At 44.9% G+C, this 19309-nt stretch overlaps 1 long non-coding RNA gene across 2 annotated transcripts in view; it reads left to right on the forward strand.

Annotated features, from left to right (window-relative positions):
- The window catches only part of LOC114087617 (uncharacterized), a 59470-nt gene that overhangs the window by 28771 nt on the left and 11390 nt on the right, over positions 1-19309 (forward strand). For both annotated transcript variants that reach the window (XR_011708296.1, XR_004618494.2), the window contains exons 2-4: positions 3037-3142; positions 7089-7268; positions 11409-11587. This is a non-coding gene — a long non-coding RNA (uncharacterized lncRNA). The remainder of the gene's footprint in view (positions 1-3036; positions 3143-7088; positions 7269-11408; positions 11588-19309) is intronic.

Consider the following 19309-nt stretch of genomic DNA (forward strand, 5'->3'; position numbering starts at 1 on the left):
TTTTTTGTATTTTTAGAACCTAATGCAGCAATTGGATTTTACTATGTTGCAGATAACATTTAATAATAGATATTTATAGAAAGGAAGAAAAAGGGACAGAGGAAGAGGGAAATGGAATGATTTTTATGCCCTCTCTCTTTAACCTTTAAATAAGCAGTTCATTTGGTTTTAATGAATGTAAAAAATTCCATAGGGGAAAAAAGAACCCTGAGTATTACACTGAATAATGTCATGGAAGATTTAATTTTTCACCAATAAACATTGTCTATTTGCTGATTCTTTTTAGTTTCAGAGGTCTCAGCCCATTGGGTGGCTATCTCCATCGCTCTGGGCTTTCTACAAGTCAACGAGAGAGGCCTGGTGTTCCCCTTGGGAGGAACCAATCCTGCTTGCTCCTTGATTTCAGGCTTTTGGCCTCCAGAACTGTGAGACAATAAATATAAGTTATCTTAAGCCACAACATGTGGGATGCTCTGCTGTGGTAGTTCTAGAAAAGTAATACAGCCATGGCAAGGTTGTTTGTTTTACTTAAAGGCAATGAAGCAACCATTAGAAGAGGTTTGAGTAGGTAATGACATAATTTAATTAATGTCACACAATGAAGATCACTGTTATGGTTTAGATGTGAGGTGTCCCCCAAAAGCTCCTGTCTGAGACAGTTCAAGAAGATTTAGAGGAGAAATGATTGGGTCATGAAAATTTAACCCAATCACTGGATTATATCTCCTGATAGGGGTTAACTGAGTGGTAACTGACGGAGGGCAGGGTGTGGCTGGAAGGGGTAGGTCACTGGGGAGTGCCTTTGGGGTTTATATTTGGTGAGCTGAGCTTCGTCTCTCTTTGCTGTCTGGTCATCATATGAGTTGCTTCCCTCAGCCACACTCTTCCACCATGATGTTCAGTCTTGTTAGGGTCTGTAAACAAGTCATGATGGCGCCTGGTTTGTGAAGTAACGCCAGCGAGCCATTAAGTGTGGAGATTCCTTATTGGTTGACTGCTGTATCTAGTTTGTGTTAATTAAGATAAGCTGTGTGGAATGTATATATACCCCTCCTGTCCTACAATAAACGGCTCCTACTCCTGCTGTATCAATCTATACAAGTTGCTTGTCACCCCCCGGCTATTTTGCCCAGCCAGCCGGACTGCGGCACAGTCTCACCTTGAACCCCAAGGAAAGGAGCCTGCTGTCTATGGATGGAGACCTCTGAAACTGTGAACCTCCAAATCAACTTTTCGTCCTCTAAAATTGTTCTTGTCAGGTCTTTTAGTCACAGCAGCAAAAAAGCTGACTAGAACAGTCATACTAGCTACTGGGTGGAGAATAGAGTAGTGAAGGTCAGGGGAACCCCCCACCATCACCACCCTGTGGGAGAGAAAAAAATGTAATATCTTTTCTCACCTATTGCAAGGGTCAAGGCTGATATTCCCACCACAAAAGACAGATTAACAAGAGGAAAGCATACCAAAGTTATTTAAAGTTTTATGTGATCCAGGTCTTCAGAAATGGACACCCAAAGACCTAGGGGAGAATTGTGTATTTTAATGCTTAGGTTTGATAAAGAATGGGCAGTTGTATAGAAGTATGATTGGACACAAAGGATATGATCTGATGGGTATACACTGGGGGGAATGAGGAAGTGCCTGTTTGCTCAAATTTATCTTGGTCTTTCAGGGTGGCATCCCTTTTCTCCACATACAGGATGTGACACGAGTCACGTGAGGGACTTATAGCTATGGGGGAGCCCAATGAAAGAAGGTTTAAAGGAGAAATTATTGAGTTATGAGAGCTTTAACCCAGTCGGTGACTTAATCCCCTGATAGGCATGTGAGTGGTAACTGAAGGTGGGTAGGGTGTGGCTGGGGGCATGGGTCACTTTGGGGTATATAGTTCCTACCTGTTGAGCACAAGTTGGAGAACTACCCAATTTCATCTCACCATAGCTATGATGATTGGCAAATGGTGATTATTTCTTTCTGCAATTTCTTCTACAATTAAACAGCTTCATTGAGACATAATTCACATATACAATTTATTCACTTAAATGTACAATTCAGTGGCTTTTTAGATATTTACAGACTTGTGTATCCATCACCACAATCAATTTTAGAACACCATACCTCTTGGTTGTTACCCCTAGTATTCCCAACCTCTTTTGTGCCCTGGGCACAAATCTATTTTCTGTCTATACAGATTTGTCTATTCTGGACATTTCATAAACAGAATTATACAATATGTGATCCTTTGTGACTGGCTTAGCATAACTTTTTTTAATATTTATTTTTTAGTTTTCGGCGGACACAACATCTTTGTTTGTATGTGGTGCTGAGGATCGAACCCAGCGCCCTGCGCTTGAGCCACATCCCCAGCTCCGTTTTTTTAAGGTCTATCCATACTGTAGTTCATTTATTAGTTCATATTAGTGGTTCACTGGCAAATACTATCCCACTTTCTGGGCACACCAACCTTATGTGCCCATTGGCCAGTTGATGGACATCTGAGTTGTCTCTACTTCTTGGCTTCTGTGAATAGTACTGCTGTGAACTCAGCAGGGATGGTTCCTCCTGAAGCCTGTGAGGAAGGGTCTGCTCCAGGCTTCTCTCCCAGCGTCTGGTGGCTTCTGGTGGTCCTGGGCATTCCCTGGCTTGTAGGTGCGTCACTCTGATCCCTGCTTCAGTCTTCACGTGGTGCTCTCCACTGCCACTTCTCCTCTCCTTACAAGGACGCCAGTCTTTTTGGATTAGGGGCCTATCTTACTTCAGTATGACCTTGTGATATCCTTAACAATCTTATTTTCAAATATAGTCACATTAGAAGTTCGACATACCTATTTCAATTGGGGATCAGGCACAATTGAACCTGCCATGGCTTGCATATGGGTAATGTCCCCCAGAAGTCCATGTATCAAAGGCCTGGACCCCAGGGTGATGCTATGGGGAGATGCTGTGGTCCTTTGGAAGGCAAGGCCTTGTGGCAGGTCCTGAGGTCATTGGGATTGCAGGACCACACTGTCTTCCCTTCTCTCTCTCTGGTTACAGATGTGATTACTTGCTTGCTCCTATATGCCTCCCACCACTATGTGCCGTTGTCTCCAGAATCCAAGCACATGAGGCTGTCCCATCCTGGACTTGAAGCTTCCAAACTGTGAGTTAAATAAACTTTTTTTAAAAAAATAACATCAGCCACCTCAGGTATTTCACCATAGTAATGCAAATCTGACTAATACACAACTGAAACCAATGTATAACCAGATCCTTTGCTTTTTTTGTGTGTGTGGTGGATACTGGGGATTGAACCCAGAGTCTCATGCATGCTAGGCAAGCACTCTACCAGTGAGCTATTACCTCAGCCTTTTTCTTTTAATTTGGAGACAGAGTCTTGCTAAATTGCTCAAGCTAATCTTGAGCTTGTGATCCTCCTGATTCAGTATCCCAAGTAGCCTGGTTTACAGGTGTGTGCCACTGCATCTGGCTATCTTTCCTTATTTTTTAATTGGGTAATTTGTATTTTTTTATTGACTTGCAGTAGTTTTTATATTCTAGCTCTAAGTTCTTATCAGATATATGGTTTATTCCTTCTATATTTGTTTAGTAGGGATTCTACCATTATGGAAAATGTTTTCTTCTTCTCCATTTATTTATTCATTAAATTATATCATATGGACTTTTGGACTCCTGTTTTATTCAATGAATGTAATCTGATATTCTCAATATTCATTTTGTTTCTCAAATTGCCTTGCTTTGACCAGTGGGAGCTTGTTCAAACTGGCTTCTGCATCTTTTTGAATGTATCCATCATCTTTGAACCTGGAACTTTGTGTTCCAGGTGCACTTTATACTTTTTCTGTCCCTGCCCCAAATCACTGATTTCTCTACAAAGCTTTTACTCTTTTTGGTGCAGGGGTATTTAGAAACCAAGATCTGAGTGCTCAGTTGGTTTGCTATTATGGAGGTATCACTGTCTCAGGGGACAGAGCTAGAAAACACATGATCATATAAATGTCTCTGTACAGATACACGTGTCATGTGATTTCTATATCTACCTGTATGTATGTACAGGTGACATGCATACATATTATTATATATGCATAATATATATATATATATATGTAAACTACACAGACATGTTTTTTTTTAATTACTTTTTTTTTGGGGGGGGGCGGGTACCAGGGATTGAACTCAGTGTCACTCAACCACTGAATCACATCCCCAAAACTATTTTGTATTTTATTTAGAGACAGGGCTCACTGAGCTGTTTAGTGCCTTGCTTTTGCTGAGGCTGGCTTTGAACTCCCAATCCTCCTGCTTCAGCCTCCAGAGCTGCTGGGATTACAGGCGTGCACCACTGCACCTGGCTTAAAATTACTTTTTAATGGTAGTTCCAATTCCATTCTATTACCTCTTGCTTTCTTCTAGTCTTCTCCCTTAACATCGTTGTGAATCCATTCTCTGACAGGGAGGAACCAGGCCTTAGTATGTTTCCTTATTTGTGTGATCATATAACTTATTTGTTTAATAACAAATTATTACCATACCCTGCTCTTGATGCCCCATGTCCTGAAAACTAGACATGCCCCTGGGGTTACCTCCATGCTGGAAGAGAAAGGAAGAGAAGAGGATGGGAATGAAAGGGGACCCCTATTCTGCTTTCATAAGAACTCGGGTGGTAAATTTCAGCTGGCTTTAAATGCCAGAAAGAAGTTGATAGTGTCAGGTTATTTTTTAGGCTCTCAGGACCCAACTTGACTTCCTGTTTGCTTCCCCCCACTTATGCTCTGTCCAGTGGACCTTCAATCATGCATCAGGACTCGATTTACCAATCTCTGCAGAAATGATGCTTTCTGCACGTTTCTCCCTTCACTCTGGCTTTTGTGTGGCACCAAGAACCAGAAACAAGGTTAATAGGTGAACTACAAACTGGCAAAAATACTCACAGCACCTGGGGCAGACAAAGTGATAATCATTTTAACAATTCCCTCAAAAGACTAATGGGCAGAGGATATGAACAAAACGTGAAAGGTGCCCCACCCCAATTTTAATCAACTGAATGCATATCAGAATGGTACCTCAATTTGTTTATTTTTAGATTATTGAAGATGACAAAGAATGATAATTAATGTATCAGTGAGGATTTGGTGGGATAGCCTTCCATCTGACCTTTCTAGAGTACCATGTAGTGGTATTATCTTTGATCCAGTGACTCTATTTCTTGGTTATTTGTTAAAAGGAAACAATAAGAAATGTGTTAAAATATGTGTGCATCAAGATGTTCATTGAATCATTGTTTATAATGTCAAAAGTTTAGAAAACATAAATGTTTGTCATTAGAAAAAAATTCATTTGATAAATAATGATAGGGTGGACTATAAAGGAGTCTTTGAGAAAACAAAGGTATGTCCTTGTGTATTGATAGGCAAAGCTATTATGTGTTGATATACAAACTATATTTTGTTTATTCTTGACCCCAACTCCACTTACGTTGATGTTCTTCATGTGTTGGATGCTGTTGTAAAGATATAATGGATAGTATTCACTCCTGAGCACACCCCTGAGCTGGAGCACAGTATGATTCTCAGTCCATCTTTTTAAACACTGCCCCTGCTGGTAATGGAGAAGCAGACAGAAAAAACATAAATATGTTCAGGTATATAATCCTGTTCACAATGTGTATGTTTGTTTATTCTCATAAAAATGTATAGAACAAAATGTGTCTCTCTGGAAGTAGTTTATATCAATCATGTTCTATGATTTGAATGTGTCTCTCAAAAGTTCATGTGTTGGAAACTTAATCTCCAAATTCATATGTTAATGGTATTTGGATTGAGACCTTTGGGAGGTGATTAGGATTAGGTGAGGTCATCATGGTGGACCCCTGTTTTAGTCTGCTTTTTTGCTGCTGTGACTAAAGGACCTGACCAGAACAATTGTAGAGGAGGAAAGGTTTATTTGAGGGCTCAGAGTTTCAGAGATCTTAGTCATAGAAAGCCGGCTCCACTCCTTGAGGCTCCAGGTGAGGCTGAACATCATGGAGGAAGAGTGTGGCAGAGGGAAGCAGCTCATAGGATGATCAGGAGGGGGAAGGGGGAGGGGAGGGGGAGGGGGAGGGGAGAGAAATATATACCAGATACAAATATATACCCCAAAGCCACTCCCCTAATTCCCACCTCCTCCAGCCACACCCACCTGCCTCCAGTTACCACTCAGTTAATCCCTATCAGGGGATTAATTCACTGATTGGGTAAAGACACAACCCAATCACTTCTCCTCTGAACCTTCTTGCTTTGTCTCACTTGTGAGCTTTTTTGGGACACCTCACAGCCAAACCATAGCATTCCACCCCTGGCCCCCAGAAGTTCACACTCATCTGACGATGCAAAATACCCTTAGTCCATTCCCCAAAGTCCCCATGGTCAACAGTTCTGAGATTGCTTGAAATCCAAGTCCAAAGTCTTCTCTGAGGCTCAAAGCAATCTCACATGTGAGCTCCTCCTGTAAAATTAAAAGCAATTTAGAAGTTTCTAATATATAATGGCACAGAGTAAATATTTCCATTCACAAAATCAGGGGCGTTAGAAAGAAGGGATAGGACCAAAGCAAGATGGAAATCCATCTGGGCAAACAGATCCTGTGGCTCCACATGTGGCATCTGGGGCTCATGGTATCATGATGTTCTCTCCAAAGGGCTTGTGGAACTCTGCCCCTGGGGCCTTGTTTGCTGCAGCCCAAGTGGCCTTTCTGTCGGCTTGTCTCTGCTTGAGTTTGGTTGTGAGTTGTCCCCCAAAAGCTCACGTGCGAGACAAATCAAGAAGGTTCAGAGGAGAAGTGATTGGGCAGTGTCTTTACCCAATCAGTGAATTAATCCCCTGATAGGGATTAACTGAGTGGTGACTGGAGGCAGGTGGGTGTGGCTGGAGGAGGTGGGAATTAGGGGAGTGGCTTTGGGGTATATTTGTATCTGGCAAGTGGACACCTCTCTCTCTCTCTCAGCTTTCCTACGAAGATGTCCCATGTTACTGGCATTCCTTAGTCTTGGGGGCATCTCCAAGGCAGCTTTGGCTTCCACCTCACATCTCCACCCTTTGACTTCTCAGGGAGCACCCTCAGGGACTCAGACCCTGCTGCACTTTGCCGGGCCTCCCAGGTCTTCCTTTGAAATCTTGGTGGAAGCCTCCATGACCCGCTAACTCCAGCATCCTGCGTTCTTGTAGAACCAGCACCACATGGTTGACACAAGCAGTAGCCCAGCCTCCAGGGACACTTGCTCAGCAAAGGTGAGTGTCTAGGTGGCCGCGCGCGTTGTAAAAACTTACTAGACCCCCTGTGCAAGGAGGGTACCCCACTGGTCTTTTTTAAAGATAATTTTCACTTTTACTCCCTGGAGCCAGAAATGGGTGTGGTCTTCCTGGCTCCTGAGATGCCCTCAGGCCATCTTTCTTATTGTCTCTAGGCATAGTGGCCATAACGTCTTTAACATCCGCAACTTCCTTAGCCCTAGTTTTACTCTGGCCTTGCACACCCACATTTTTCAAATCTTTCTGCTCTGCTTTCTGCTCCTGATTATCACCATTAACTTAGCTCAAGGCCACCAGCAATACCCATGCCACGTCTTGAATGCTACGCCGCCTAGACATTTCTTCTGCCAGATGAAGAAGTCCATTGCTTTTAAAATCAGCCTCACAGAAGGTCTCAGGACGTGGGCACCACGCAGACAACTTTTCAGCCAGAACATAACAAGAATGGCCCCATCTCCAAATTCCAATAGGGTCCTCCTCTGACCCCTCTTGAGCCTTTCTTCACTTGGGTGGTACATTGGGGAAAGTGATTGCTATTTTGAACATGGGTTCAAAGAGTGGCAAACCCTACTGCACAGAAAATTAAGTCGATAATAATGTGGCAAGTTACAAAGTGCCCGACGCTCATAAGGCAGGGTCACGCCTGGTTGATGGTCAGAGCCGTTTAGTACTACTGTGTGGTGGATAAAGCTCTCTTCTGCAGACTTCAAATCAAGGACTAGAGACTCATTTTTAGTAAAATCACCCTTGCTCCTTCCTCATTCCTGACTGTGAATGAAGATGGTTTATTTTCTACCTTCCTTTCTTTTCTCCCTCCCTCCTTCTTTTCCCCTCCCTTCTTTCCCCCTTCTTCACCCCTCCCTTCCTTCCTCTTCTCTTTACTTTCTTTCTTTCCCTTCCTCCCTCCTTTCCTCCCCTCCCTCCCCTCCCCTCTCCTCTCTGGTCTTCTCTTTCTGGTAGTGTTTGAGACTAGGAGGCTGGCAGATAAATGGCAGGAAGGGGCGCAAAGGACCTGTGAGCCATCAAGGTGTCCCTCCAGCCCCCCCCTCATCCAAAGCAAAGAGAGGCACCTCTTGGATGCCCAGGCAGTCCATGTGGCCGGCCAGCCCATCCTGACTCCCCAGCTGCCCCGTTCCCAGAGCCAGACGCCTCTTGGTGGGCGGCGGGCCTTGGGGGAGGAACTCGCCAGCACCCCGTCTCTCCTGGGCTCTCCCCCACCAGCCAGCCATGATTTATTGGTAGGGGTCCCAGGGCAGAGGAGGCACTGCCTGTTTTTGTTTTAATGATAATTTACAATGCAGGCTGCCCTCATGGTCACCTTCCCCTCTGCTCAAGTAGGTGAACACAATGTCCCCATGTTGGTTGCCACAGAGAGGGTGCTGTCTCCGAGGGCGCCGTGAATGGGCCCCGGCTGCGCCCTGACAGCCGGGGAGGGGGTGTGTGTGATCATCTGGGGCAGACGAGAGCCATTAACAAAATGGAGTGTGGCATCTTCACAGCACAAATATTTTCCCTGACCATAATACCCTCTTAAGGAGACCTCAAGTGGCCCAGCCTGTCCTCAGCACTCCCAGGCACACCACCGGTCGTTTTTCACGGCTGCTGGCATTTGCAGGGAGGAGAGGGCAAGAGAAAGGCAGGACCCGAGAGCATCCCGAGAGATCTTGGCCATTGTGGCCTATTGTACTTTATCTCTAGGACAAAGAAACCCCCGGGCCTTTCTGTAGTGAGTTGCTTAAGCTTCATCAATAAATCAGAGTCCAGATAAAGCCATTCAGAGGCGGCCGGGGACTCCCGAAGCCTCTCTGCACAGACTCCCTGGCTGGGACGTGTAGGATAGGAGAGATTTTTGAGCTGGACACATTTTGTCTTCCTTCTCCCCGCCCCGCGCTCTTTGTCCCTTTCGTCCTTTCTGTCCAGCTCTGTGCGGAATAGAAGATGCGTTTGTAGGCCTGAATCAGGGGGATTGTCTCCATCGTGGGCCCATTCACGCTCGCCCCTCCCCTGTTGTAAAACACAAGCCCGGCCAGGAACAGCGGCCCCATTGTGCGGTGCCCATACCACCCAGATTTCACCTCTGTCTTCGCAGAGCCCCCTTTTTTTTGTTTCCAGTCAAAAGAAAGCATTTGCTCAGGGGAGGGGAGGGGTGTTCCTATTGCTTCCACTAACAGGGAGGTTAAAGAAAAGATTGATGGGAGAGGGTTTACCTAGAAAACCAGGATGCGTTTCTTGCCGGCCAAGGCCAGTTGTTTCATTGTCCCGGGGCCATGTTTTTTGTTAATTATCTCTCACTCTCTCCTTTTATCGAGGAGAAAAGTAGCAAAGCAGGGAGAAAGGAACAGGATACAGGGGTCAGGGGTCCCCTTGGGCCACCTAGGTATTCCATTGGACATGCTGGGGCAGGCAAGGCCGAGGGTGAGGCTTGCAAACTTGGGTTGGAGAAGAGGGGTGACCATCAAAACCATAATGAATCTGATTCCATTATCTGTGCTGAAACTTCCCACCCTTTACCCCAGGCTCCGGCCCCTGCACCCTTCCTCCAGCTCCCAGAGTCCTTTATCTTTTTTCCAGCTCCAATCCCTTGTCCATTACTGCCAACACACACACACACACACACACACACACACACACACACACTTTTTCCTTTTTTAATTTTAAGCTCCACAAAACTGTAAGGGCGATTTGGGGGAAGGGTGGGGGTTGTGGGGGGGGGGGGTGGCCACAGGAGAAAGACTAAGAAAGTTGGTCTAAACAAGGACATGTTGTCAGGGAAATAAACCTTGGGGAGGGTAGGCATGAAACCACAGCTGCTGAATTTGGCCAGCCTCAGATGCTGGTGGTAATGACAATGATCCTTAATGGCAGTGCCCCAGCTCCGAACATAAATAGGGCTCAGCTTGAAAGGGGAGGAAATGGAACAAAACATTTCCTTGGGTACCACTGGCAGAGAAATAACATCAATTTCAGGGTGGGAGGGGGGAGCCAAAGAATCTCCCTGTTTCCCCACATTAGCAAAGGCAAATTCATAACTGGCCAACAAAGTACCTTTGAAATGCAGCTGCACTCCACGAACACACTGCCTTTTTCCATCCAGAGAGACAACCTTGTCTTGACCAGAAAGAAGGGGGAAAAGAAAAAAGGCACACACTATTGAAAACCCACAAGAGAGGGTAAAAGAAGGGGGAGGGAAGTTGCTGGGGGCCAAGGGGCAGGGAGGGAGGGGAAATGCATGGGTCTTGGCAGATGCAAATGATAAGCTTTACCTAGTATAATGCAACCTTCTTTGCCTTTCCAAGAGGAGGCCTGCGATGAATGGCCACACAGATTCTGGGGAGAGGGACTGCACACAGGCAGCTGTTGGCCAGTGGCAGCCATGTGGCCAGGAAGGAAGGCCCCTGGGCAGGCTCTGGCCTCCAGGTAGCCCTGGTGCCCTCACCACCCCCCACCCCGCCCCCGAGGATGGGGCAGCTGCTCTACCCTGAGAAGAGCGACTCTGGAAATTCCTCCCACCAAGAGGCCAAAGCCAGGGTTCCAGCTGCCATGATGGCACTTTGGCATATGTGATGTCCATGAACTGGAGAATCCCAGCTTGTGCAGTTAAGAAGATCGTAAAAGTAGGAACACAAGGTTCGATGTGAACACGAAGTCACTGCCAAGCATACCAACAAGCCCCACTAAACTAACTCCTCCCAAATTCACATGCCCATCAACCACCTCCCCCAAATGCTCTCAGCCACTCCACCATCCACAGACCCAAGGGAAGTGAGAGAGGGGGTCAGAATACAAGGCTCTGAGATCATGATCTTAATGGATTAAGGTTGAAACTTCTAACAGATGCAAATTTTGCAAACAAACGAGCATGTGAACAAGTTGATAGGGCCCTCCCAAGCCTCAGAAGGGACTGCAAAGGAAGGTTCTTTCAACCTAAGGTTTGTAGGCTTTGCTGGAAAGCTGCCTGTTCCCATGGGGCTTATTGGTCACTGTCAACATCCGAGGCACTGGATCCTGATCACCTGGATAGGGCACCTCCTCCATGGAGCCTTCCCTGATAATCTCCAGGAGAGAGTCCCTAGGCCTTCTTAAAACTCTTTTAACCTTCTTCACTGCATGGCTCCATAGGTTGCAAACTGCCACAGGACGTGGACTGGCTGCCATTCGCACATGAGCACAGTCAGAGTCAACACTACAACTGGGTCTCAATTTATATGTGCAGCAGAAATGAGAGGACAAAAGTGACCCAAGCTTAAACCCAAGCTCACTGGCACATGGAGTTTGACCCCCCTACAACCTGCTTCAAGGTGAGGCATGAAAATGATTCTCTCTGAAGTGTTGGTATTGGGGACAAATGGCCTACTGCCACCAAAATGGTTTCAGTGATGCCTTCTGAGGTCCAGAAAAGAAATTCCTCACCCCTTAACCCTACGCTTACCCACATGCTCGATAACCATGGAGCACGGGGAGTTTTATTTAACAAGAATATATATTAGGTGTTGTGCTCAGGGCTAGAAATTGCCCAGTGGATAAACTTGGGTCCATCATTGTTCCAAAGCTCACATGATTCAGGTGACAACCCCCAAGGTAGAATTTTATAAGCATCTGCCACAGGACGTGGACTGTGGATGGAACAAAGATGTCAAAGAAGTCGGTGGCTTGTTCAATGTCTCATGGCTATTGGGAGATAGGAGTGGGAACCTAAGGTAAGGCTAGGTCTACCCAAACACCCTCTGGAGCTTGTCACCCAGCTGGGAAGAGAAACAAAGAAACGAATTTACATGGGGAGGGGATGAGCATCCAACCAGGTATACACAAGGTGCTCTTTAGAGGAAGAAGTAGATGACGCTGCTGGAGAGGGAGATGGGAAAAGCTTGCACATGGGGTGGAGGCTAGGGGAGAGGGAATTTCCCTCCTTCGGTGGTTTACCCCTTACCTATGGCCAGAGCTTTGGGGCTAGATGACCCCACTGTGCATGTCAGAGGCCCCAGTGTTCCAGTGCAAAGAGAGATGACCACTGAGAAAGCCAGTGCTGGTCATCCAGGTGGCTCTTGCTGCAGGCCAGGCTGCTCAGGTCCTTTTCTTGGACTTTGTTTATTATTCAGGGTGACAGAGGGTGGGGACCACCAAGGATGAAAATGTTTAGGGACATAAAGAAAAGGAAAGGGAGAGAGACAGAGGTGGAGAAGGAGAGAAGGGGGGAAAACAAGGGGGAAGAGAGAGAAAAAAAGATGGAAGTTTATGTTCTGAATTAGCCATTGACACTGGTGACCCTCTCTCTGGGGCTGAACTAGCTATTCACCACATGCAGGCCCCTCGCGGGCAGACTTACTTCCTCTAAATGAAGGGTCCTCTCTGGCAGGTCACATGCCTTCCTCCAGTTCACCTTCTGTTACTCCATCTTCCCACCGTCCCACTAACCCTGCCCTGAAGCGCCTAGGGATCAGCAGCCTGGAGCAGGGCTGAAGGGTGTCTTGCTATCCCAGCCTCTCCCCAGCTGGAGGTCACCGTCGATGGCATGGTCCAGCGGCCAGCAGGGCTGTGGCTGCCTACAGCCGCCAGGCAGTCAGCAGCACCCCGGCCCCATCCAGGGAGCTCCTGGTCATCCATCTCCCATTTAATGCCTCTCCCACCCTTTTGGTGACACTGGACTGTTCCTCAGTACTTTCTCGCCCTCTTTGTGGGTGGTGATGGGGTAGGGATGGATCTGAGCTCACATTTGCACTTGGTGGTTTTTGTTTTTCCATTGTGAACATGGGGCTTTAAAATATGCATTGACATGCTCTTGTTTCTCAGGCACTGGGAGTTACAAACACCAGGGGACACTCCCAGCTGATGCCGAGGGGCTCAAGAGAGAAGGATGCCAGTTCCAACGAAGTGAATTTGCTTCCTGAATAACAGGAATCCCTACATGTCCTTTAGACCTTTACTGTGTGCCCTAGGGCAGGTCCCATCAACTTGCCACATTCCACTCAATCTTCATTCCAAGGACTTTAATAGAACATCTACACTGTAACAGGAATCCCAAGATACACTAAGAAGGCATTTAAGAAGCAACAATATTTGAACTGGTCTTGAAGAATTCAGGGTTTTTGTTTGTTTGTTTTTGTTTTCAGTTAATCATGCTCTTTGTAAAACCCATTGACACACAACTTACCCATTTTTCTGTTTGCACAGTATTTCTAGAAAATAGGACCAGGTCAAAGGCAAAATTCATAGAAAGAACGAGAGAGACTCTTGCCCTCCGTTATTTAACTTTCACTCTTTTCTCTCTCTTTATTCAAGATAGCTGGAGACATGGAGGAAAGACAGAAAAACAACTGTGAAATAATTGGATGTCTTTGCAGCAGTTCACCCAGAGTAAACTTTTTGCTGCTCAACATCATTAATTTAAGCATTGATAACATAAGTGAGCCTCCGTTATGAGTGAGCTTCCCTTAGCCATTATAAGTGAGCTTCCCTTAACCTTCATCTTTTAGCAAAATTTAGAGCTTTGTGTGTGAATGTGTGCCTAAAATGAAAACTCAGTTATCTGACCCTGGTGTGCTGAAGTTATTCTGGTCGTTTCAGAACCAATTTCGTTGTCCTCAGGAGTGAAACCTCACTGTGCGTCTCAGACACTCAGTTTGCAAAGGCTTTGAGCACGGCTGGGAAAGTATTGATTCAGCTTGTTTTGTGTTGTTGTTGTTTTGTTTTTCTTCCTGTTATGTCCTAAAGCACTCTTAAGTACTCAGGGGGTTATATAGCTACTTGTCATAATACTCCTGAAGGCATATTATTTAATCTCAAACAAATGAGATTGAAGAAATGAAAATCCAGGAGGGTCCTATAAATAACTCAGTGCTGATGGGACTATGGGGAAAGCAGGTATATCATTCTTTGAAAACTGGCACAATGCCTTTTGAGGGCATTTGGCAATCAATGTAGGTCAAAGGTCATTAAAATGTCTGTACTCTTTGACCCCGCAATCTCATTCTTTGGAATTTATTTCAAGGAAGTAATTTAAAAGAAGAAATGGTGTATGCACTGATATATTTATAGCAGTGTTATTTATGATAGTGGAAAGCTGAAAGTAACCTAAATGCTTTGCAACAAACAATGGATAAATGAATTATGGAACATCGACGTAATATAATGTTACCTGTTTACTAAAGATGATAAGTGATTAGGACCTGGAAAGAATACAACATCGTATCTACAGAATTGTCCAAACGATGTTAAAACATATGTCAATAAAAATCCGAAGAGCTGATTGCTCATGATGACATGAAAACACGTGTTATATAGTGTTTATTCCGTAGGAATATGGTCAAAATTTGTTCAAAGTGGAAGTGGCCATATGCTATGTTTTACCTTTTGTATAAAGTCATTAAATCCCTTCATTCCTGTATCTCTCTTCTTGACCTTTTCTTAATCTTTATACCTTGTCACATCACCTGGGTGACTTGTTTTAAATAATCATTTTAACAAAGATTCCAGTTGGAATAAAATGGGAGTGACCTGCATGTACAAACGGCTCATTTTGGTCTGCAAGGGCTACAAACCCAGGTGGAGTGGATGGAAACTCGCCCACTATTCCTGTCTCTTCTACTCATAGCACTTCCCATGAGCCTGCCCTCCGACTCCTGGGAGACTGTCCTCTTCTTCCAGGACAGTGGCTGTGGGTCCTGGCTTTTAATATTTCCAAACTTACTTAGAGAGAAAGACCACCCGATTTTTAAAAAATCAGCCTGGGATCCTTGATTCCTTCCCCTGCACATAGAATGGGCATCTGTTCAGAGTCTGTGAGCGAACGACACCCACTGCTCTCAAATTTAATATGGAGTCGTTCACAGAAGACAGGAGCGGCCCTTGTACGCGGCCGTGGAGGACTGGACGGCATTATGTCACAGACAATACCAGGGCTGTGCAGAGAAAGAAAAGGCGTGTCATGTTGGTGGGACCCTGCTTCTTGCCCCCAAACGGATTGCCCACCCTCATCCTTTTGGCTCTGTGCAAGGAACCATTTGGCTCGGGGCTGTTCTCCAAGGTTCCCCATCAATCGCGCATTCTGCTTGCCCCACGCTGGCTGCTGGGGTCCAGCCCACCAGCTGCTGTGGAGATGTGTGTGTGTGGAGCCCTCAGAGCCAGGGCACAGACAGGCGCAGGGCAGAGGGGGTCAAGATGCTTCGGGAAGCTTCCAAGAGCGTGCTCCCCGCCTGACCATCTGCAGATACAACTTAGAGAAAGTTTGCTTTAATAAGGGCAGCCCCTCCCACTCGGTCAGGGCGACTATTGGCACTGACTTTTCAGGAAACACCAAATGATACCTTGCTATCTGGCACAAGAAAGGGAAAGAGGTTCTGTGTTGATTGGGTTTCTAAATCATACTTATTTCCTAGGGGACCAAAATTTGTTTGGAGACTAAGACTTTTAGGTAAAAATCACTTTTTAAAGTTTGCGCATGTCCCAGTCTTCTTCAACAGTGTTTCGTAAACACGGATTCAACTTCTCCTCATGACTTTTCATTAGAATTTTATTATTATCATTATGGATATTATTGTTATTTTGTTTGTTTCTTTTTCATTGGAATTTTAAGGCTATTTTTTCCTAGGGGAATAACCCCTGCTTTTGTCTTATGGAATACCTTCTCTTTTTCTTTCTTTTTAATTCATATCTGCCTTCTTTCATTATCAAGCATCTCTTCGGTGGTGCTTGACCTATTTATATATATTTTTTTTTTCAGAAGAAATAATATGCCTTTATTTATTCAAACTCATGCCGCTTATTGAACCCATACGACAAGGACTTATGTAAACTATTAGATAAGAACATGAGCAGAACACACAGAAGTTGAATGCAAGTCATCCCTGGGTATCGCTGGGGATTGGTTTGGGGACACCCACCCTCACCCCCTGAAGATATCCAAATTAGTGGATGCTCAAGCTTCTTAAATGAGATGACATCAAATTTGTATATAACCTACCCTCTCCTATGTACCTTACTCCTATGTACTTAAATCATCTCTAGGTTGCTTATAATGCTTAATATAATGAAAACATTATGTAAATAGTTGTCATGTTATATTGCTTAAGAAGTAATGACCAACAAGAATCTTTACATGTTCAGTACAAATGCAACTTTTTTTTCCAAATATTTTTAATCAGTAGTTTATTATTATTTTTTTTAATTATTGGCTCCTTTTTTTGGTTATACATGACAGTAGAATTCATACTGATATAATTACACAAGCATGGAATATATCTTATTGTAGTTAAGACCCCTTCTTGTGGATGGACATGGTGGTGGGATTCACTGTGATGTTTTCATATATGTATGTAGGAAAATTTTGTCAGATTCATTCCATTGTCCTTCCTTTTCCTATCCCTCCTCCCTTCCCTCTATACTCATTGTCTAATCTACTGAATTTCTATTCTTTCTCTTTTCCCCCCTGCCTTATTGTGGGTTAGCTTCTACCTCTCAGAGAAAACACTGAATGTTTGGCTTTTTAGGACTGGCTTTTTTTACTTAGCACAATAGTTTCCAGATCAATCCATTTATGGGCAAATGTCATAAAGTCATCATTTATTATGGCTGAGTAATACTCCGTTATATATATATATATATATATATATATATATATATATATATATATATATACCATATTTTCATTATCCATTCATCTGTTGAAAGAGACCGAGGTTGGTTCCATAGCTTAGCTATTGTGAATTGAGCTTCTATAAACACCGATGTGCTCTGTCACTATAATATGCTGATTTTAAATCCTATGGATATATATTGAGGAGTGGGATAGATGGGTCAAATGGTGGTTCCATTCGTAGTTTTCTGAGTTATCTCCATATTGCTTTCCAAAGTGGTCGCACTAGTTTGCAGTCCCACACATCCTCGCCAACATTTACTGTTTCTTGTGTTCTTGATAATTGCCGTTCTGACTGGAGTGAGATGAAATCTCAGTGTCATCCTGTTTTGCATTTCTCTAATTGATCAGCAATTTCTTGAATCCACAAATGTGGAGACTTGGAGTACAAAGAACTGGCTGCATTTACCTTAACCCCCTGGATGGGTTGGCTGGGGGGGTCCCGACTGGACCACACAGCTCAGATTCGTGAACGCTAGTTACGGCCTGAACATCTATGACTAGTGCGGCCAGTTAGCAGCGCTTGCTCAATGCTGCCAGCCTGGTCCGCCTTCTGGTCCATGCATTTTATTTCTGAGTAAAGAAATGGATACATGACATGTGGTGTGGGTGGCCTGGAGCAAGTGAAAAGGAGCTATCAGAGAGTAAGAGCTTGAAAGAGGCTTAAGCACCATGATGAGGAGATGATTCACATGTCACCACCTTCCCTATGAGTATCTGTGATTATTTCCAGACTGGATTTCCCTTTTCCTCTGCTTCTTCCACTTGTCATCAGATCTCAGCTGGATACACCTGGAAAATAAGGAAATGTTCATGTAAGCATGAAGGGATGATTTCTGAGGCTAAGCCAAAGACACTAATACTTTCATTTTTCAGAACCCTGAGAAGGATAATTTTATTACCACAAAATAGAAATAAAACTGGAGGAGGCAAGGGGCAGAGAAAGTCTTCCTTCCTTCTCCCTTTATTTGGATCTCAGACCTCCAAGAATTTCCCAGGACTGGCCACGAGTTGGATATCTATTTGGGGACTGGGTTCCTCATTTTTCCCATTTGGTTTAATTGCCCTCATCCTTCATTTCCAATTCTAATCAATTGAAAATACACTTATTTTTAAAAACAGAAGAAAATTTAATATGTGGGTGAAAATTCTCAACCGCCATTTTTTTTTCCAGAATTTTGAAAATCTATTTGATGACAGAGTTTTCAGAAACAGGCCCAGGGTCATAAAGAGATATGTAGACAGTTTCCACGACTACATAATGAGGGGATCCCAAGTCTGCTGAACCAAGAGTCTCTCCTTGTTCACACTCCTTCTTCTCACCTCTCTTCCCAACTGGGCCCTGGTCTTTGGGGACCATTTCCGCTTTGTCCAATTTTAGCAAGCATCCTGTCAAGTCTAGTCACAGCCCCCAACTTCATATCTGACCCCTCAACATCCGCGTTGCATGGCTCATCCCCCACCATCCTGCAGGGGTGACTCATAGGTGACAGACGTGAGCAGTGGGAACGGGAGGCTAAGGGGGTTGTTCTGTACCTGGGCCTACTGTGCTGACCTCCACATGCTTATTTTGAGAAAGCAATGTACCTGCAGCCCTGTCCTGGCTTAAGTCGAAGGGGTCTTGCTACATTCCTCAACAGACAACCTGTCATCTGCCTGAGAAATGGAAGCCCAGAGGTTCCTCCCTGTCAGTAAGAACACAAGTTATCCTCAGAACAACCATTGAAATCTGTAAGAACAAGACCCGATTAGAACCAGTCAGCCAGGGCCGCGGTGACTGAGTCGCCTTGCATCTTCAGCGTGTCTCCCCTCCATGGGGTCAGACCATGTGCAGGGGACTTGAAAGGCTGATGCAGTCCTGCTGTCAGTCAGAAGTCAAGAGGCGGACCTGGATGGGACTCTCTGGAAACTTCCTTGAATTCCCAATAAAAAGGAAGGCAGGAGGGGCGGGCCACCCTTCTCCCAAGAGGATCCACCCTTTCCCGCTTTCCTTTTCCCTTTTCCTATTCCTTCAATAGACTCATTACTGCTCCTCTGAGCCACAGGTTTGAAATCTCCCTGCCGTCATTGCAAGGATGGGGTGAAGAAGGGGCCTCTGGCTGCCTTGGCTCAGCATCAGCCCTTGCCCTGTAACAGTAGGATAAAATTGGATCCCTTACCTGGCTCTGGAACCTCAGAGCATCCACTGTCAGGTAGCTGGTGGAGGATGTCAGGAGGTCTGAGGACACATTACCCCAGTGTAACCACGAGATCACATCAGACAAGGCCAAACTGTGGGACATAACGATTGTCCATGCTCTTTAGAAGTGCAGAGTCCGTGAAATCAAGGAAAGGTGGAGAAGCTGTTGCAGACTGAAGGCGGCTAAGGAGCTAACACAGCTCAAGGCAATGT

This window comes from Marmota flaviventris, chromosome 8, assembly GCF_047511675.1.
Source record: "Marmota flaviventris isolate mMarFla1 chromosome 8, mMarFla1.hap1, whole genome shotgun sequence".
In the NCBI taxonomy this organism is placed as follows: Eukaryota; Metazoa; Chordata; class Mammalia; order Rodentia; family Sciuridae; genus Marmota; species Marmota flaviventris.